This window comes from Gadus chalcogrammus, chromosome 16, assembly GCF_026213295.1.
Source record: "Gadus chalcogrammus isolate NIFS_2021 chromosome 16, NIFS_Gcha_1.0, whole genome shotgun sequence".
NCBI classification, from domain to species: Eukaryota; Metazoa; Chordata; class Actinopteri; order Gadiformes; family Gadidae; genus Gadus; species Gadus chalcogrammus.
Genome location: NC_079427.1, coordinates 11,460,592 through 11,482,484, shown reverse-complemented (window position 1 = coordinate 11,482,484; position 21,893 = coordinate 11,460,592). Strand labels below are relative to the sequence as shown.

Sequence of the window (21,893 nt, the reverse complement as noted above, 5' to 3'; positions counted from 1 at the left end):
ACACTGAGGGGCTCTGTGTGGAGCCTCTGGGGGGTGTCGGGTGAGGGGGGGTGAGGGGTGGGGGTGCAGTGATCTCGGGGGGAAGATGATATAGGGAGAGCTCGAGTGAACATCCCTCTCCCGAAGCGGGCGTGTGTACGGCGGTCACACATGAGAACGGCCGCTCCCCTTGCGTGTAAAGTTGATGCCCAAACCCCTCTTGCGTACTTATTTTATGTTGTCAGCCTGGCACTTCATGTAAGCACTTATTGTATGTTGTACGTCCTTGCACTTAAAAATAGTACTCGGCATTGTGTTGCATCTCATCCTAGCTTTGGATAAGATGCTATTTTATGTCTTTGTTGTACACGGGGATGGGTTAAGCTAGCGATTGTTAATGCTTGGCACTTGGTTCTATGAACATCCTTGCTGTACCAACGGCGATATATTGTTGTTTCTTTCTTTCTTCCGACAAATTTACTTATAGTAAGTCGCTTTGGATAAAAGCGTCTGCTAAATGCCCTGAATGTAAATGGAAACATAAAAGGGGCGCGTTCCGTTAGCCTTAAAGCCCCGGCCTTCGTCGATGATGTCATGGGGGCTGACGGCGCTTGCATAGCTTGAAGGACTGTGTGTTCAGCATGTCTAAAATTGCCCTCTCCCCTCCCTCCCTCCTCCCTCCCCCCTCCCCTCCCTCCCTCCCCCCTCCCCTCCCTCCTGCCCCCCCTCCCTCCCCGTTTTGGGGAGCAGATGGCGGGAGACGCGGGAGACCTCCCCTCCTCTCACCTCAATCTGGACAGGCTGGGCCCGTCCCTCCCACCGCCTGCAGAAGTTTGTTGGGAAACTAAAGTTGGGTGTCGCTGCGTCGTTCTGTCCGGCGAGGCGCACGCACGGCCGGGCGTTAAGATTAAACGGACGGGAGAACACTGTAATTGAAAGGGTTATCCGGTACAGTACAACGACCGTGTTTCTCCAATTCTTAATGCTACCGCGCGTTTTCCCCGAACCAGAGGAAGCAGCGTAATGGGACACTGTGTGTTTAATGATAGCCATCGTAACCGTCGGTTTCCTTTTTGGAAATCCTGAGATTACAATGTCGGGGGCTTAATAAGCACACACTCCGGTGCAAACACATTACGCAAAGCCGCTGGTAATCCTGTCGTCTGACAGGCGCTGGCCGTGCCTGCGCCGCAGTGTTTCAGCATCTGATTAGAGAGGATTCAGCAGCAGGGACTCCTCGCCGCCCTGTTGGGCTCCACACACCGCCTGCTGTAGAGGTGTGCTGCTCTTTGTACACGGATCTCTATTACCTTTACCCGGTGGCTCAAGGGCATTTCATAATGTGTGTCTGAGTGTGTGTGTGTGTGTGCGTGTATGTTTATATGTGTGTGTTTGTGTACGCTCGTGTGAGTTTGTGTCTTTGCGCATGTGTGTGTGGGTTTGTGTGTGTGTGTGTATGTCTGACTGTTCAAGTGCGTGCATGCTTGCGTGCTTGAGTGCTTGCGTGCATGCGTGTGTGCGTGCATATGTGTATGCGTGTGCATGTGCCTGTCTGAGTATGGGTATGATTTATTGCCAGCATAAGAAATCACAACATTGGAAATTGTTTGCTTTGGTTCCATATCTGTAATGCACGGCATTTCTGTTTGACAATACAGATGCCAGTTCATTAACCAACACTGATTACATTTAATCCAGACTTCATTTGTAATCTGTTTGAGCGTAACTTTCTTCGGGTAAAGTTTCTGAAGTAGCCTTGCTAAACACCATGTTCTCTTATTAGTTCTGTGTTGATTTATTTTGATTCATTGCAAAGTTAGTTTGTTTAATTAGAATTTTCTCGTAATTTAATTATGCCAAAAGTAGAAAATATTTTATTTCAATGGGGGGGGGGGGGGGGGGGTTGGCTGATGAATGGATGATGAATGGAGGGATGGATGGATGAGAGGATGATGACAGATGACTAGATGAGGGTTGGATGGACAGATGGATGGATGACAGATGAAAGGAGAGATGAATGGTTGAATGGGAAGGTGCAGGATGCTGGCTGGACAGATGGACAGACGGACAGATGGACGAATCAATGATGGCTGCTGGACAGACAGATGGACGGTTAATTGATATATCAACGGACCGGCCGGCAGACGGCCTCCTATCCAAATAGTTTCTATTACATCTAGTCCTGCTTTATTAAAACACTGTTGTGTGTAAACACAGGTAAGCTGACGTCGCTGTAACATGATGGCTCCATTTAACCGAGACACCTTCCCATTGTAGCCACCCTCGGCTGCAGCCCTCTCATCAAGTCAGAGAAAATATCTCTCATGGCTGCCAGCTATTGAATTTAAATCTCATTCATAATTTTGTTTCTGATAGTAAAGGTCACATTAGCATTGCGGTTGATAAGCACTTGGTATGCAGGGCCAACAGTGCACGTGGGAGCGTGCACGGAAGACACAACGGCTTCAGGGTTTAGAGTGAGGTTAGGAGGAGTGCACGTAATACGCGAAAAATCAAGGTCTCTGCTTTTAGTCAAACATGGGGGTAAACAATCATCAACATTTCCCGTGGAAAAAATTGCCCATGCGAGCTGGTAAAAACAGTACTCTCCTACTGCTGATAAAACCATAGTCCAGGCCTACGTAACACTCAGCTGAATCCCTCTGGCCGGTCCCACAGCAGGTTTGCTGTTCTAAACGACCTGTGTTGACACATAATTCTGCCTGCTGTGTAATTGTTATCTCACGTCTAAGGTGAATTGTAGTCTTTAAATGCCTAGAAAAGTACCTGTTGCTGCTGTCCACGCGTTTCATTTCCATAGTGATAGATTATGGTTCGTCCAAAAATATGCTATTACTGTTATTATTCTGCTGACGTTTCGGTTTCAAAGCTGCTTACGATGCATCGTTTGGTGCGTCCGTACGGACCGGGTCAGGTCGGGCCATGTGCTCAAGGATGCCTAGAGGTAGGTTCGGACAACAGGGGATTCAAACCCGAAACCTCTTGGCTGGGTGTCAAGCGCCTCAACCCCTATCTTGCCCGATCTGATGATCCTTTCTGCCCCCATGTTTCTGTCCTAAGCAGTCCTGACCTTCTATTTACTCTGAGGAATCAATCCCGGAGAATCAGAGGAATACTAATCGCTGAAGACCACCATCATGGACATAACTCAAAGGCGAAATATGGCTTTGATCTGCATGAAGTAACACAAGAAGACACGCTTTTTTCTTCTCCAATTGCCTGAGACAGATCAGTGACATTGTCGATATACGCACACACACACATGCACACACACACACACACACATGTGTGCACGCACACACATATACGCTCTCTCTCTCCCTCTCACATACACACATACAGACGCACACATGCACTCACACACACACGCACACACGCAGACACACACACGCACACACACCACATGCGCGCGCACACACAACAAAGAATATAAGTGTCACTGTACTGAATTGGAACACACTCCACACACCCAGAACAAGACGCATTCTGCTCTCTATTCCATACCGACTGCTCCAGATGCCCCCCCCCCCCCCCCCCCCCACCTGGCTGGTTGAACGTCTGTATAGGAGATGTGATTGAAGCTCCTCATCACTGGCGAATCGCGGCATGAATGTTTTAAATTAGCATTGCAGATGGCACTCGGTGGCGGCGGCGGCGGCGTAGCGCTTGTCAGACGGTCGGAAACAGAAGTGGCAGTTTTACATAACTCTTGTGCGTCTCTCTGACGGGTGACCGGGCGGCTGCAGGTTATGCTGTCTGACACAGGGGAAGGGGGGGGTGGGGGGGTGGGTAGGAGGGGGAGGGGGGTGTCGCCGTGGTGAGGTAGTGGGGGCTGCACACATGCTGGAGGTACAACGTGACGCTAAACGACGACAACATCGGTGGAGTTATGGATCAGTGTCAGGGGAGACAAGTGTTGTTTTAGTTGGGGTTTGTGTTATTGGTCCAGGATGGGTAGAAAACAACAGCAGGCGTGATAGCTGCAGCTCTGTATCCCGGCGTGACGCGTGTTAACGGTTGAACTCGCTGTACTCCTGTCTGTGTTTGAGTGGGAGTGGCGCAGAGTTCGTCTCAATTTTGTATTTTCTAGGTAACAATACGACTCCGGCAACCAAGCCACCATCAACAACAACAACAACAACAATGAGAGATGTGTTTTCCTCGATCTCAGTGCGCACTGTGTTTAGGTTTTTTTGCGGGGGTTGGCACGTCTTTGTCACTCTGTATATCCGGGGGGAAGACGATGCAGTGCCTTTCTTACTCCCGTCTTTATCCATGTATATATGCGCGCCGTGTTTATGGCTCCTCGCAGAAACTCATTTCTGCTGGCTGTCAGCGGCGCTAATGCACACACACTGCCAGCATGGGGTGTTGGTCATGGAGCGGCGCGCTGCACCGGGACTCTGGATCCATCAGCTGTGACGTAATGCGCCCCTCCATCAGTGGCTTGGAGGACAGTGCATCACATCACTCTGCACTCGACTGCGAGCGCTACTCTGCATAGAGTTAATGTGGCCGTCCCTGCCTCTGCTGCGGCTGGATCGGGAACCCGCCCCGCTCATCTGTAGTCCAAACACGGAGAGAGAGAGGGGGGGGGGGGGGGAGGAGAGGGGGAAAGAGGGGAGAGATAGAGGAGAGATAGAGATAGGAGAGAGAGGCCAGAGCAGAGATAGAGAGAGGGGGGGAGAGATAGAGAGAGATAGCGAGAGAGGGAGAGTGAGAGACAGAAAGAGGGAGAAAGAGAGAGAGCCACCACCACCCAGCAGCCATGATCACTGGCGATTTTAATCTCTCTACTAACGACCTCACCAATCAATAGCGCATAAAAAAAAAACACACCTTCAGCTGAACCTGGACAAAGTCCCCCACGGACACCCTACGCCGAGCCATTCTCTGTGGATGCTCACTGTGACATGCAGCCTGTAGTCTGCGTCTCGTCTGCGGCTGCAGCGTGTGGCAGAGAGATAGTCAGTCCTGCCCTGTAGAAATGTATTTTATGCCACTTCATCATTGGTATGTAAATGAGTGTGCAGGCGCGGCGTGCTTTGTCAGAGTAGTAAATTCCATCACAACAAGGCGAGGCGTGGATAATGAGACTCCGACTCCAACCCTCGTTTGGCGCGCCGTTATGGCCCGCCTAAGTCATCCGCACTTTATTCTCAAACATAAAAACGTGAGGATCCCCACGGAGAGTGATTCACTGTTTATAAACGAAGGCTGAAACAAAGAAGTATTTCACTTTACAGAGCGCCCTGACGCTTTAAGAGAAGGAACGTGTTAACGTACAGCGTATATACGGACGGATGCAGTGGCGTTCAAACCAACGCACGTCACCGCAAGTGATCAGCCATAGCTCTCTGACGATATCCTCCATCCTTGTTGTTGTTTGTCGCTCCATGATTCATCAGCGTTTCCTCGAAGCGGGGGGGCCAAGGTCACGTGTTTTCTTTGTGAGAGTGAAAAGATAAACGGCCCAGTTTTCTGCTCCACACGTAGTTTGAGGCCAGCAGCCACATAAACATAGGCTTTCAGACCTTTAAACACAGGGTGCTCCCTCCACTGAGCTCTTGTCAAAGCACAAAATGTCCCCACGGTGTCCGCAGAGCCCTTGGCAGGCCTCGGCACGTGATCGATAAACACGGCCGAACAACAGAAGGGGCCAAATCAGGGGCCCCCGCCCACCCTTCACCACGCCCGTCTCCTGGGGGTCAACAAGGCGTGTGCGTGGGCTGACGTGGTCGGGTGCCGTCGTGTTGTTGTCTATCGACGCACGTCTTAGCGCAACGCCTGTTTCGTGTGTGTGTGTGTCGACTGACACATTCAAGCCGTCATGAGCCGTTGATTTTTTCTTGGTTGGGGGAAAATAGCCCATATTTGTGAAAGCGTGTTTTTTCAGCCCAGGAATGTTTGTTTACTATGAAACGGGGTTTTACGATTCACCCGACTTTGTACACATTTGCACATCAAAGAGCGCCTTTAAATGGCGTGCCGTATGCATGGCTTCCCTTCCCCGTCGCGCCACTAAAAGGATATTGGCAGGTGAATTGTCCCTCATGTGTCCATTTGACTTGTTATTGCAACAGGTGTTGCTGACAGATAAAGTGTGGAGTGAGAAATATGATTTCAGGTGAAGGATAGACATTTCTAATCTCAGATAACCACTTTACTCCTGTCATAACCTATCTCTCCCGTGTGAGTTCAGCAAAAAAATATTCCCTGTGATGTTTGCCCGTGACTGTTTACTAGTGCGTGTGCGTGTGTGTGCGTGTTTGTGCGCGCGTGTGCGTGCGTACAGGTGTGGCTACATAATATGCATGCTATTTTAGCACCTATGCCATGTGTGATACTACAGGAACAAATTAGACTTTCTTAACAGCAATCTGTCCCCCCTGCTTCACCTAGAGACAGAGCTCCGACTCAAATCAACCAATCAGTGCGATCCCCTGTATTCCAGTCTCATTTAGAGTCGGTTTTCCCTCGCCATTTTCTCTGTCTTCTCTGTCCTCTCGGCCCTCGATCGAAACGACAACGGGGGTCTTCTACCGGAGAGAATAGCGGCGGGGGGGGGGGGGGGGGGGCAGCGGGGTCCGCGAGCCGAGTGAGCAGCATAACGGATACATGAAGATGAGGTGACCTCTCAGCCGGTGACCTGGAAGACGCGGGTGTCCTGTGGGGCGGCCGCCCCGTGCCGGTCTGTTTATGTCCCCGATTTTAGCAGATAGCTTCTCTGCCCGCGACCTGTTTATCATAGCGCACGGCGCGGGGAGATGCAGACGGTGGAGGTTTTGTTGTTGACGAGGACTTGGCAGAGCAACCGGTGCTTACAGGAAGATGCTTCATCATAGTCACAGTCACTGTCAGCTTTCTGAATCCTCGCCAGCTATTCAATTTCTCCGGGCCCCCTCCGCCTCGTAATTCACCAAGCGGAGAAATAGCAATTGTATTGCAATCTGTGTGTAATATTATTTGTTTAACACGGTCGATGGGATGACCTACAGACCCTTCGCTGAAGGACACCCACGGAGATATCACAAATGATTTGAGGTTCCATCGTGTCCCCGGTCGCATCGGGGAGAGGGATGCTCCTTTGTTTCATCATCACGGAGGAGGAAGAGGAAGAGGAAGAGGAGGAGGAGGAGGAGGAGGAGGAGGAGGAGGAGGAGGAGGAGGAGGAGCAGGTCACCAGATGGTGTGAAAGTCAGCAGCCTTTTCACCTGCCAAACTTACCGTGCCCCTGGTATATTGCCTCCACATCATGTTGTTTTCGCTCTCAACCGGCACAAACCGCTGGGAACCTTAAGTGAACGATCTTACCGTACATCCTGTTCAAACAGGAAGTAGGAGGTATCAGGAAGCACGACTGATTTAGCACGACTGATCCGTGTTGCATCTAACTCTGTTATCCAAAAGATCTTCCCTACATTAGGAACATGTCAAGAACCAGTCGGGTGGGGTGGGGTTCAAACCCTACGACCGGGCGTCCGACATCCTCACCAGACTAAACCCTTCCAAATGATTCAAGTATTATGGAGCCAAACTGTCAATCGGATCGCCCCTACCGTGCCGCTGCTCTCCTGTCTGGTTGGCGTGCCAACCGCTGTCTGTCATCGGCCCGCTCCCCCCTCGCCCCCCCTCCCCAAGGAACGTGCGGCAGTCGCGCCCACGGGCCGGCGCCCGTCCGCCCCGGGTAATTCCCCGGGGCAGACGGGCGTCGCTGCCGTGCCTCAGCCTCAGCGCCGGGACCAGTAATGGATTTCCTGTGTAACCCTGGAGGGCGACAGGGATGTGTCACTGTCGATACGGGGAACCGCTGAAGTCCTGCCATTCAGGGGGGGGGGGGAAGTAGCTGATAACGTGAGGGGGAGGGGGGTGGGGGGTGGGGGGGGGGAGGGGGTTGTGAGAGTGAGAAGGAGAGAGAGAGGGGGACAGAGGAGAGATAGACAGAGAGGGGGAGAGAGAGAGAGAGCGAGAGAGAGAGATGGAGAGAGAGAGCGAGAGAGGGAGAGTGTGTGTGTGGGGGGGGGTGGTGTGAAGGGGGGTGAGGGGGTGGGGTTGGTGGTGATGGTGCCACGGTTCCCCTGCCACTCCACCCTCTCCAGGCGGAGGGGGGAGAGGGGAGATCCTGTTGATTTAACTGATTGGAGAAGCAACCCCACTTAAAAAAAAAAAAAAGAAGAAGAAAACCGACGGGAGTACTGCGGAGAAAGCCCTGACTTCACCGTCTCCCCCACGCCCCCCTGTCCCGCCGAGTGTTTTTAGAGAGAGACAGAACATGTTAGCCTAACGGGCGCGCTCAGTGTTGACTCGGGCCAAGTCAGCGGTGACCTTTGGCGGAGCGTTTAAAACAACCTGTGGGACCTGAGAGGGACTAAACGGCGGAAGGAGAAGCGGCGTGGTAACGGCTGACATTACGGGCCATCTGTTTTAACGGGCCGGCGGGGAGACGGGCGGGGCTTCCTGGGCCCGGCGGCCCGCTAGCTGCTAGCGCGCCGCCGCCGCTGGGGACCGCTCGCCTTCTCGGCTCTTTCTCGCCCTAAGCTGATTTAGCTGGTTATGGAGATGGCTCTTTATTTTTATTCGTTGTGGGATCGTGACAAATATGGAGTTTGAAAATGTCCTCGTGAGAACATCGTCCACCCCCGAAAATGTATTTTAAGAAATAATTTTCTTGTAAATACGCGTAATTATTGTTGACTCTGTGTCTGCTATTCGGGCCTCTGGTGGCTCATTTTAGACCGGACCCCCCAGTGGGTATAACATCCATTTCGCATACAATTTAATGAAATATGATGCAATGTAATGCTAACAGCCGAGCAGCGAGGGACACAGTCAAGCACCCGCACCCTTGAATCTCCCTTGAAAATGTAATTGCACATATTTCCTCTGCTGGATGAAGCAGAGCATGGCTAGCTCTCATGGCTGTGTGTGTGTGTGTGTGTGTGTGTGTGTGTGTGTGTGTGTGTGTGTGTGTGTGTGTGTGTGTGTGTGTGTGTGTGTGTGTGTGTGTGTGTGTGTGTGTGTGTGTGTGTGTGTGTGTGTGTGTGTGTGTGTGTGTGCGTGTGTACCTACATGGCTGTGTGTTTGGGTGAGCGTGTGTACGTGTGGTGTTTGCGTGCGTGCCTGCATGTGTGTGTGCTTGCCTCTGTCTCTCTGCGTGTGTGCGTGCCTGCGTGCGTGCGTGCGGGCCTGTATATGTGCGTACGTGTGTGTGAACTGAAGCTGTTTGTCTTTTATGGCTGTGTATAATCAGAGCTCTAGCATAGCTTGGATTAATAAGGGCTGTGATTTCCACGGGAGCTACTGTAGGAACGTGGCTCTGTGCCAAGATGTCATTTGGCCAGAGAGCATGAACTAGAGGCAGAATAAATGACTGCATATCCCATTACCCCCCTGTGCCATCGGCCCTGCGTTTTGTCCTCTCCCTCATGGTGCAAGGGGAAAAAAAACGTCAAGGGTATTTCAAGCGAAAAAACGAATACCATTTTTTATGACTTCCTGTAGGTTATTTAGAGCTCAAATGAATGCATTAAGGGAGTAGGAATGAATGCATAGGCACACACACATATTCTCAGTCACACACACGTACGCGTGTGTATGCAAGCGCTCACACAAGTGCCTGTGCACAGTCACAAGCACATGCACACAGATAAACGTAAACATGCACAAGATTCAAGATTCAAGAGGTTTATTGGTCACGTACATGTACACAAAATGCAGTGAAATGAAAATTGGAAGTGCCCACATACACACACCTATACACACACACACACACACACACACACACACACACACACACACACACACACACACACACACACACACACACACACACACACACACACACACACACACACACACACACACACACACACACACACACCCATCTCCCTGCCCTGGGAACGTCTCTTTGCCTAACCTTAAAGAGCCCATGGGGGAAGCTGGGGAGCTACGCTAGTCCTGGGATATTACAGGTTAGCTTCAGCACAGCGGGAGCATAATGTAGTGGCGTGCTACGACCGGGCCGTGCGCGCGGGCCGAGCAACGGCAGCTAGCAGCAGGCCAGCCGAGAGAGTGACCTGATCTGAGCTTCACTAAGTGATGTGTCTCAGAGCCACTCCATCTGCCCGTTGTGTCTGCCCTTGGCGGCCCGACACAGGAGCCTGTGTTACACGGCTAATGAGGATTGCCGAAAAGGTTAAGTAAACAGGAGGGACCGTTCCCTAAAAGGAAGGAGCGACTGGTGAGCGTCGTGGCGGAGGGAGAGCAGTGAAAGGCTGCTCTCCACGCCGTTATGTATATCATTCATCAGCTGGTTTTAATGAGGCGTGGGCCCCAGCGCACCGCTGCTAGCTTACCGCAGCCCCGCAGGCTAGCATGGGGGACCGGATGGCTGTACTGCGCATCTTTGGTAAACAAGTCGCTGAAGTAGAGTGGGGTAGAGTTTGAGATGGTTTAATATGATGACATGATATGCAGGATATAGTATAGTAGAATATATTAAAGGATGGTATGCCGTAGTATAGTACAGTACATTACAGTGTAGTATAGCATCGTATAAGATAGTATAGTATAGTACTTTACAGGGTAGTATAGCATGTTATGTGATAGTATAGCATTACATTAGAGTATGGTATAGCACGGTAGGCCAAAGTATAGTACAGTACATTACAGTGTAGTATAGCATGGTATGAGATAGGGGACTTTTGAGTATAGTATAGCATGATGGGAAATAGTATGGTCAATTACATTTTAGTATAGTATAGTGTGATATGAAATAGTATCGAAATTACATTCGACTGTAGTATAGCACGGTATGAAATAGTATAGTGCTTCAGAGTACAGCATAGCACAGAACAGCACACTGCAGTATAATAGAGTGCAGTATCGTATTTCCACATCTCTCGGCCAGGAGACCCATTCTCTGTTCCCCTCTCCCCCCTCCCTCCCCCCTCTCCCCCCCTCACCTACAGAGGTGCTTCTCTATCAGTGTCCATTTTTAGTTCTTCCCTATTCCTCCCGGTCATAGAACCCGCTCCTCAGAGCACCCCCTCCACCCCCACCCAACCAGCGCCCCGCCTCCCCCATGATGGATGGCGAGGAAGGGGAGGGGGGGGTGGGGGGGTTCTTCAGCGCATTCCGGCTCCTCCCTCGTCTGCCAACACCGCCGCCTCCGCCGTCTCCCCCCCCCGCCGTGGCGGCCATTGTGCTCTCCGGCCGGCCGGAAGAGTCACCTTTATCCGATTGAAATAAATGAGAGATACTCAAAGAGAGACATTAATTACAAAGTTTATCTCGCGGCTAAAGTACACTAATAAAGGGGCTCCTAATAGGGCATCCATCACGGCCGTCTGGGAGGGCGGCGGCTGGGGGGTGCGGCGGCCAGAGGTCACGGGCGTGATGGAAGACAAGCCCCGATGCGAGGATAATATTTCAGCCGCAGCTCACCGTGCGTCTGGACGCACGGCGGTGCAGGTGACACGTGCGCAACGTGCACACGCAGGCTTGTAACGGCTGCACACGTGTGTGTGTGTGTGTGTGTATGCACGTGCGCATGCATGCACGTACAGACACGCACATACACACACACACATCCATATGCACAGGCTCTGACCCAGATGCACACGCATACACACACACACAGGTATGGTAGTGACATACATGTGTTGACACACACACACTCAGACACACAAACGTACACACAAACACACAGAAACACACAGACGCATACACACATGCGTTAACAATCACACACACATTTACTCACACAGGAAGTGGCACACATGTGTTGACATACACACACTTACACTCGTTGACACAAACCCACACACTTACACACAAACAATCCGACATACACGTAGGCAGTGACAAACTTGTGTTGTCATACACACACACACACTTGAACACTTGAAAACAAACACACACAGATAGATACACACACCCACACACTCACACACGCTCACACACACAAAAGCAGGGAGGTGTTTTATTTTATTCCACTGTGTTTTCCGGGCTGTAATGCAGTAGTGTGCGTCTCAAACACATCCAACGCTCCGTGTTGAGAACAGGGATTCGACGGCGCCTCAGCGTTATGTATGCAGGGCCCACGCTGGTGAATATTAAACTGCTCCTTTAGACTCTGATGCACTTTTTAAGGGGGAGCGTTTAAGTGTGCTCCGCCGAGGCTTAAGCACTTAGGATCAAAGATCAAGACAAGGTGATTGCAAGTGCATTGCATGAGAACACTGCACCTCTGTCCCGAATCCACGGGTAATAACAGAGCCTGTCGAGAGCGTTAATAACAAAATAGATCTACTTTAATCCGGTCGAGCGTGCGAAAACCATGTCTCCTTTTCCAAATGATTGATAGCGTACAGTGTCAGACATACTGCGGTAGCCTGAGACGTTTCTAAAAGGTACTACCACTACCGCTTCTACCACAACTGCCAGCCCCACAAGAAGCACAGCAGCACCGCTAAAACCTGCTGCGCTGTGTGTTTTCCTACTATTTCAGCAGCGGCCCGGGCATTTCCCTCCTCTTTAAGTACTGTTTATGCCGTACAGAATATCAAATTGCCCATGCAGTGCAATTTCGGTGGCCATATTGTGGCTTTTGGCAGGGCCTCAAAATGACTGTCTGACATCTCCAGCGCCGCTGTGCTCCGCTAAGATTGCACCAGCTGTCTCCCCCGTTTGCTTTTCTAATGTCTTCTTTGTTAGCGTTTCATCATGTGTCTGATGACAGCACCACCGGAGGGCAGGCTGCGAGGGCCGCCCCTCGGACCCGGGGCGGAACCCCACCGGGTGTTTAACCATGCACCCGTGCGTGTGTGTGTGTGTGTGCTTGCGGGAGGGAGGGTGGGTGGTTTGTGTGTGCGACGGCGCTGCGATTGTGTGGATAATAACATTGTCACAAAATGTGGACGGTGGAATCTGTTTCATGTACTCGATTAATTATGCATGTTATGAAGACAAGCAAGTCTGTGTTTAAAGCCACGAGTGGTCTCGGCGGTGGCGGTGATTATGGTCTGTGAACGGTATTGTTTGAGTTTATATCTGCTTATGAAAAGGACGGGGGGGGGGGAGGGGTAGCTAGCTCAGGTTACGCACGGCGGTAAAGATATTTAAGGCAATTCAATTAGGCTGATAAGGTAAAACGCTTTGAGTTAATACTGTTCATTTTAATCACGAATGGAGTGCCCTCGCACTCCATCAACATCATACAAAGCACCCCCCCAGTCCCAAAAAAAACATCCATCAGTTTAAAAAATGACCAGCGTACTCAACTTAATTACTGAGTTCCAATATGCAAAACGTCAGCCTCTTTCTTTCTCTCTCTCTCCGCTCGTATGCAAAACAGCTTTTTTATTTGTTACTCCTTAAGATCTATTATTCACTTGCTAGCGAGCTTGCATATCCAATTACAACATGCTCCCGTTTCATTCCAGCTCCCATAAAAAGCCCTAATGAAAAATCTCTATGGCAATTAGGAACACCAGAGGGTAACATGCCTGTCTTCATGTTCCTGCGAGTCGTCTGTCTGTCTGCTGTCGTGAGTCATTATGCTGATCTACCCGGCTGCCATTTCTGTGACTGATCAAGCAGATGAGAGCTAAAAAGACAAAAAGAGGGAACCAGGGCTTGTGTCCGGGCCAAACGTAGAGAGCCAGCAGCCGGGAAAGGGACAGGCTTTGTTTGGGTCCCACTGTCCCCCTGCTGGCCTGGGCTGTGTCAGCCACGGGTCGCTGCTCTGTGAGGGAGGTCTGACCGGCCCCTAGCCCCTAGTGGAACGCCGTGAACAAACCCGCAGGAACCCGAGGCCAGGATGTTGCAGACAGCTGGTCGTCTTATCAAAGGCGGAAGATGGTGATGATGGAGTCGGGAGCGGGGATCTTGTTCCCAGTTCCTTTGCCCCCCTCCCCTCCTGCTCAACATCACCCTCTACAGAAGTTCACCCCTCAAGGCTGACCAAAGCTCTGTGTTTGCCCAGGGCGAGCTGGCTGTCATGCGCTCTCTCTCCTTCTCCTCTATCTCTCTCCCTCTGTCTCTCTCCCCCTCTCTCTCACCCCCCTCCTCTCCTCTTCTCTTCTCTCTCTCTCTGCTCTCTTCTCTTCGCCTCCCTTCTCCTTTGCTCTCTGATCTCTCTCTCCCTCTCCTCTTTCTCTATCTCTCTCTCTATCTCCCTCTCCCCCCTCCTCTGCCCTCCTCTCTCCCTCTCCTCTCTCCCTCTCCTCTGTCTCTCTCCCTCTCTCTCTCTCTCCCTCTCTCTCTACCCCCACCTCTCCTCTCTTCTCTCCTCTGCTCTCCTCTCTCCTCCTCCACTCTCCTCTCTCTGCTCTCTTCTCTTCGCCCTTCTCCTTTGCTCTCTGATCTCTCTCTCCCTCTCCTCTTTCTCTGTCTCTCTCTCTCTATCTCCCTCTCCCCCCTCCTCTGCCCTCCTCTCTCCTCCTCTCTCCCTCTCCTCTTTCTCTCTTCTCCCTCCCCCTCCTCTGTTCTCCTTTCTCCTCTCTCCTCTTCTCCTCTCCTCTCCTCTGCTCATCCGTCTTTGGCCAGCGAGCTAAAGCTGCCGGATCTCTGCCTGAAGACTTCTCCAACTCCCCTGTGAGAGGTCATACATTGAATTAGAAAGGTGGTGGTGCTGGTGGTGCTGCTGGTGGTGGCGGCGGCGGCGGTGGTGGTGGTGGTGCGGATGAGGGGGAGGTGGTTCTCGGGGCTCGGGCTAAAGCAGGAATTAAACTGTTTCTGTGGCAACAGTGCCTGAAGCACTGTCACTCTCTCGCCCCCCTCCCACACACCCACCCTACCTCCTCCACCCCCCCCCTTCACCCAGGATGGGTGGGCCTGTGGTGGTCCGGTTACTTAGAGGGAGGACGGAGAGCAGACTGATTTGATTTCAGCATTCAAATCTCATTAAACTTTCAAATGTGACATTGATTCTGACATTGATTGAAATCCAAAAAAGGGGGGAAGGCTCTGTGACATTTGCTCCAGTTTGTTTATTTGGTAACCTATGGATCTGTTGTCCACATTTTTATGTCATTATTAAGTGCATGTGTGTTGGTTGTGTGTGTATTTGTGCGTATGTGTGTTTGTGTGCCAGTGTGTGCGGTGTTTGTGTGTCAGTGCCTGCGTGTGTGTGTGTGTGTGTTTGTGTTTGTGCGTGTGTGTGTGTGTGATTTTGCCTGTACGTGTGTTTGTGTGCACATGTGTGCTTGTGTGTGAGTATAATCGAGCGAATGCAACACTACAACGGCGTCAAAGCCATTTGTTTAAAAACTAAAAAAGCCGAATTTGAAAGGCAGATGGTGTGCCGAATAACAAACGACCGACACACAACTGAAGTAGGAGTCAACAGCGACTGGACGGAATTTTAAAGCGCACGGGGACAGGACGCACTTAGGCCCCCCCCCCCCCCCCCCCCCACAGCAGGCACTCAAGTAGCTAACTCAACTTAACAAGACGGCTTCAACTGAAAGTCAACAAAGCACAAACAACCACCAGGGTGCAGAAGTGTGGTTAGTGTGATGCTGGGGCCCTTCAAACGACACGGCTAGAGCCTGTGTCCAGGGCCCCCACCGCGCGTACGCACCGACCCACCTAGCGCTAACACTCCACCGCCGCCGCCGCGAGAAGCTATCACCAATTGTAGATATTCGACATCTTATTAGGCGGCAGAATTTTCCCGTTTGGAACGCGGTCCTCGTAAATCATCGCAGTCGTGGAGAAGTCCCTACAAACACTATTTCTCTCCGCGGAAATAATAATTCATAGAAGTAATGTGGTGCGGCTCCACAACCAGACCAGTCCTGGGGGGCCGGTCTCAAAGATTGGGTTTTTCCCCTTCGTCAGAACCATTGCAAAACAATGAGAGTTTTAGTGGTGCCAATGCATCACATGCAGCCATATTTTCAGCAAAAAGAAATCAGACTAATCAGCACAATTCTTTTGCGTGGATTCTATTGGCTATGTGGGGCACTCAGAAAGTTCAACAGCAATGCTAATTACTTGATAAAAAAATACACAGACGCACACCCACATGTACAAACACATACACATACACACACACACGCACGCACGCACGCACGCACGCACGCACGCACGCACGCACGCACGCACGCACGCACGCACGCACGCACGCACGCACGCACGCACGCACACTCACACACTCACACACTCACACACACTCACACACACAATGTTCACTCCCACCACAGCACTGTTTTCACAGACAAACCTCCTCAGTATATGATTTGGCAACCCAAACCGAGAGCCCAGACTGCACTTATTCATTGATGGGAAGTGTCACCTTTTGAAGGTGGGGGTGTGAATGTGAGAGGTGGCAAATTTTGCTATTTGCATAGCCTACACTGTGTGTTCTGTCTTCCTGTGCAGGCCGCAGCGACTGCGTGACTGTTGTCAGATGTAGTCCAGAAGGACACCCGGCAGTTAAGGAATATTCTGTGTGATTATGGGATTTTTTGTTGTCCGGGGGCGGAGGCGATTTCATTATAATGCAGAGGAGACTTGATGTGGTAAACAAACCCTTAATTAAAAATAACAAAGTAGTCCTTAATTGAAACTGTGGAAAGTTTTCAGAATGATTTAGTTTTTTTCTAGATTATGGGGCAATTGTATACAAAACCCATACATGCAAAACATTATTTCATATTTTGGATGCATTAAAGCGATCATTTTACGTATACTGTATTGGTAAAACACAAGGCTTATATTTGTGTTAATTTTCTAAGTATCTTTTTATCGCATGAGACATTACAGCACTGCCGCGAAGGTCGAGTTTATGGTCCCAACTTTTGATTTCTCTAGGCTGAGTGGAAAGTACACTCTTTGTTTGGAATAGCCTGCAGGGAAACTTAAAAACTTCAGAAATTAATTTATTTCACCGAGTTCAAAGCTCTAGTTAGGGCCGCGGAAGATAATTCCTTTGGGAATGATTGTTTTGCATAAGTTGTTGTCTTCGAGGCTCTGATGCTTCTCCTGCGTTTCCCCCTCGCCTCTCTTCTTTAGGTCTATAGGTTTGTTGTTTCTATTATGCTAATAGATTGGTGTGCAATGTTTGCTTTTTCGCCCAGCTTTATTCGACAAAATAAATTTCACTTCCCATTAAAATTAAATATACAAACAATGGACAAAATGATTAGATAGTGCTCCGGACATTTGTTCCACAATGAGAGTTTGCCTTAATTAGTATACTTTGTGGAGAAGTCATGATAATTTATGATGTTGTTCATCATCTGACATTATATTTTTTCCACAATATGAATTTCCCACCAGCATGTTTAAGCATCTCACCATTTCCACGTATTGAGTTATAGTTCCCCAACAAGCTGACTCCCTTTGACATGAAAAACGGCACTCTAGCTAAATAAGTTGAAAAACAACAATGTCGACAAGACAAATGTTTGTTCATTGCAATGTAATAATGTGTAATCAGAGCACTCTGAATGTGTCAGCCGTGTTTTATTATTCATATTTCTCGGTAGAGATGAATAGATGAAAGACGAATGGCTGTAGGACACCGAGCACACACGGGGGCTGTTGTCTCCTCTCAAAATGGCCGCTATTAGGACTCGGCAAACATTGTTTATCTTTAATCATCATACTTCTTCCTGACATATAGTAAGAACAGCGCGTCCAGTTTGTTTACTCCAGAGCTCGACGAGGACTGGGCGTGTGGGAGTGTACAGTTCCGATTTCACACGGTAAAAACTGTTCGCTCAGCGAGTTAGACAGCACTTTACAGGAATCAGACTTTGTATAAGGCTCCAACGCGCCAGCGAATACATATGGTCGGAATTCACGGTGGAAGGACAACAAAACAGCTTTGCCGCCTCTTAATAAATGATGTACAACTCGGCGTATTTCTTTATTTTACAAACACAGCTCACACAGTAAAAATGTCAGTGTTATGTATCCAGCGCTTAATCACATAATGGCTCACAGGCTGGCGGTGTGTGACTCCCCCCGAGCCTCTAAAGGGCAACACCTCCAGAACACACATGGAGGAGAGGGGCAGAGAGCAGTGAAGGAGCCCAGAAGAGGGATCTCTCCTTCCAGGGACAACGAAAAAGAGAATATGGTCCCGGACGGGCAGGCGTATAATTCTAATACAAATATTTTATACGTCCTAAGCAAAAAAATCTGCAACGCATATTACATTTTTTCATATCACGGTTCATTGTACAGTGTTCCAATTTCCCCCAGACAAATTGGACCTGATATGTTACTTTATAAGGCAATTTGGTTTTTGGTTGTAAATATATATAGATATATGTTCTGTATATAGGGTTACACTATGCTTCTCCATTGGCATAAGTAATTTCTAATTGAAATAGCTATTTGAATAGCACTAATATATTAAGGTTCACTCACATTTTCTATCACCCTATAATGCTTAATGACTTTTGCTTTTACCTTATTTAGTTGCTGCTTTCTTCATTGAAGGACACATTTTTTAACATGATAGGATATAGCACACTCACTGTATGCACACGCTCACATACGCATGCACACACACTCACACACGTGCACATGACACATGCACGCAATCACACGCACACACGCGCACGGAATCACAAGCACACCCACACACACAAACACACAGCGCAAACACGCACACACACACACTAAAGGACATGTACACTTGCACACGATCACATGCACAAACACACAAAAACACACGCTCACACAGGCACACAAACACACACACACACACACACAGACACACACACACACACACACACACACACACACACACACACACACACACACACACACACACACACACACACACACACACACACAGACACACACACCCCTACACACCTGTCCTTGAAGCTTTATGGACGTGGTATCCTCTATTTTCTTCGCTGCTACTTGGTCATCCTGTCCAACAGAAACCTCATTCCAGAGGCGTTGACGTATAGTATGCTAATAAGTAAAAAAGCTAATCATATTGGCCCCCTTGGTATTATTAATGCTCCCATTTATCTCCTGGTGTCAGCCATTTAATGCTCGGACTCAATTTAAAGAGGTGTTGAAGCAGAAAAGCAAACATTACAGGATCCATAAACATTAACAAGACAATTAGTCAGCGTGTAGGCCAGGGTGTTGTTAAAGTGACGCCTTGGAAATGAGTTGCACTGACTCATGTTGCAACGTTAGAATCAACAAAAATCACAATTCGCTATTCAGCCATCTCAGCAGACAGCTTGGCCGGTTTAGAGGTACGCCTTTATGCAGGAAAGGAAACAGACTCTAGATGCCTACAGCTAGGCTGTGGAGGATTAAACCCCCTTACATGCCCGAGTGCCATGTACTAAACCATATATTTAGTATATACACTATTCTGTACTGTATTAGTCCCAGGAGAACTAGCCTCTGTCAGTCAGCCATGTTTCAGTGCTGAATGTCTTGTTGTTTATGGCTCGCAGTTGTGCAGGATAATTACATTACGTGAAAACACTGGGTTAATTATGTTTATATTTATCTAGTTCATATTTAATGATCCAACGTTTTGTCATTTTGTTTGTTTGATATACAAAGAAGTGCTGAATTATATCGCCCCCCCCCCCCCCTGCCCCTTGCCCCCACAACAACAACACAACGGATATTGTCAGGCTCGTCTGCTAAACTGCTTCTGAAGACCTGCAGATATCAGACATAAATCCTATAGTGGCCTAAAACTGAGTTCCCACTGAACTGATGAACTGTCTTTAAGCAAAACATCCTCGTTTCATTCACTTCTTTGGCAAATGGAAGCTTGGTTCTCATCTCTTAACGGCGAAACCATTGATAACGGTGTCAATTATTATGTTCTAATGGCCGCAAAACACGACGTAACCATTCAATCACAGTGATGGATCGGAGCTCTACTGATATCGGTCTTCACTGAAAGTTGAGGGTTTGTAATCCATAACGTGCGGACTGTGAAAAGGATTTACTGGTGGATGCCTGCTGCAATATTCCAGACACGACAACACACATGAAGGAGAAAACACACATTACAAATATGAAGGATGCTGCTTAGTTTACCCTCAGCGTGTTTCGTTTTCATTCGTTGCAATGCTTTAAGTTGTGTGTTTTTAGTCATCATCACCACCTTCATCATCGTCATCATTACTCAAAGATCCAATGCAGGATGCAATGTGAATAGCGATTAGTAAGTAACAGGCAACATGGGTCGACGCAGAAGTTTGATTTCTTAGGAGGCAAGTTTTTGGCACAGCCAAACTAATCTGCTAATTTCTTTCCGGAAATACGTTTCAATGTATTTGTGTTTATCGAGGTCCCTTAGGGTGGGTTTGCCAATTATGTCTGCGCACGGCAGATATTAAATGCATTAATGTTCATATCTTGGCAACAAAAGAAAAACAAACGAATGGAGAACGACAAGGAAGCACGGCTTCAAATTAACCTCAAGATTGTGGCACAGGCTGAGGAGCAGGGAGGATAGGGAGAAAAGTACCGTCTCTACTCCTCACACTGCCTTGTATTCACACTGAAACGTGGCTCTCCATACCCAGCCTTCCTACAGAGCGCAGCAGAGTACATTACATTAATCTGACTAATGAGCTATCCCAAGGAATAAATAAATGTAGGAGCACAATAATGTGTTTTAATAAGAAGTGCTAAAGGCTAGCGGGATGAAAAATGACCTCTCAGAAGCGGTGGCGTGCGGAATAAATCTGATTCTCCTAAAGTTGTTGACAAACGCAAAGCAACGAGGGGTTGATTTTAATAATTGATCACCGGTGAGCGGTGGCCAGGGTTGCAAACGCCGCCGCCGCCGAAACCAAAAAAACAATAGGTTTCGCTTTCTTTGCATTTAAATTACACTGTTTGTTTATTGATCCCCTCTGAATAACATTTTGGTGGAGGAGCTGCACACGTTGAGATTATTTATATTGCGTTTTTAACGACCTCCCCGTTGCCAAGGGAGGCTGTGTTTGAGGCTATAAATTGACTGCCAGATCTGCACACGCCGCATTGATGCATCCACAGTGACAGAGATAATCAGAGGGGGGCAGATTTTTGCGAGGATAGTGATCGGTTTGGGTGGCCGACAAGATAGGTGTCCTCATCGGAAGGCCCTGCGGTAACCTCTCCTCCGCCTCCCGCCTCCACCCACCCTCCACCCACCCTCCACCCAGCCTCCACGCTCTCCATTGTCACCTTTCATCGATCACGAACTCCTCACTCCTTTGCCTCAGGTCGAATATGTGAGAATACCAAGTGGTTGTTTTTTTTGTGGTATAAAAAAAGCATTTCATCCAATTCCCCCAATGGAGGCTCAGCAAAAAGCTTTGTGTGTTCAGTTCGCCCTGGCGTTGAGAGAAAAAAAATCCTTTATTTATTTGTATTTTTCTCTGTTGGGTTCACAAGTGCTCACGGCACGACGCCATTTTTAAAACCGCCGGCTTTATATAAATCAAAACGTGCGGTAAACGACCTGCTGCCTTTCCTCCCCGGCATAGCAGATTTCAAACCGTCAGCGGCCTCGTCTGAAATCAAGGGAGCCGTCGTGTTGTCTTTGGTCTCTCTGGCGTGTCCTACTTGTGTCATCTGCCCAAACAATCCACCGCATTCTGTTTCTATGCTCCCTCTTCAAGGGCAGGAGAACAGGCATGAGTACCGACAGCATGGAGACATAAGAGTAGGCAGCCTTTCCGTTTAATACAGTGGACTGTATTCACCCTAGTGCCAAATTAATACCCAGCATGTTGAGAGGGTAATCAAATGGAAATGGAAATTTGAGCAGCTTAAAGATGAACCTCATTTTTCGTTCCCTCAAGGGCTTGTTAGTGTTTTGCCAAATGAGTGAAACTGTTTTTTTTTTTTTTTTTGTCTTTTTTTCCCCACTCTTACCGCATCAGGGG

The 21,893-nt window shown here is 49.0% G+C and overlaps 1 protein-coding gene across 1 annotated transcript in view; it reads left to right on the top strand.

Moving 5' to 3' along the window:
• cadm1b (cell adhesion molecule 1b) overlaps window positions 1-21,893 on the top strand; it is a 104,368-nt gene that overhangs the window by 41,142 nt on the left and 41,333 nt on the right. The gene's annotated exons all lie outside the window — the stretch shown is intronic.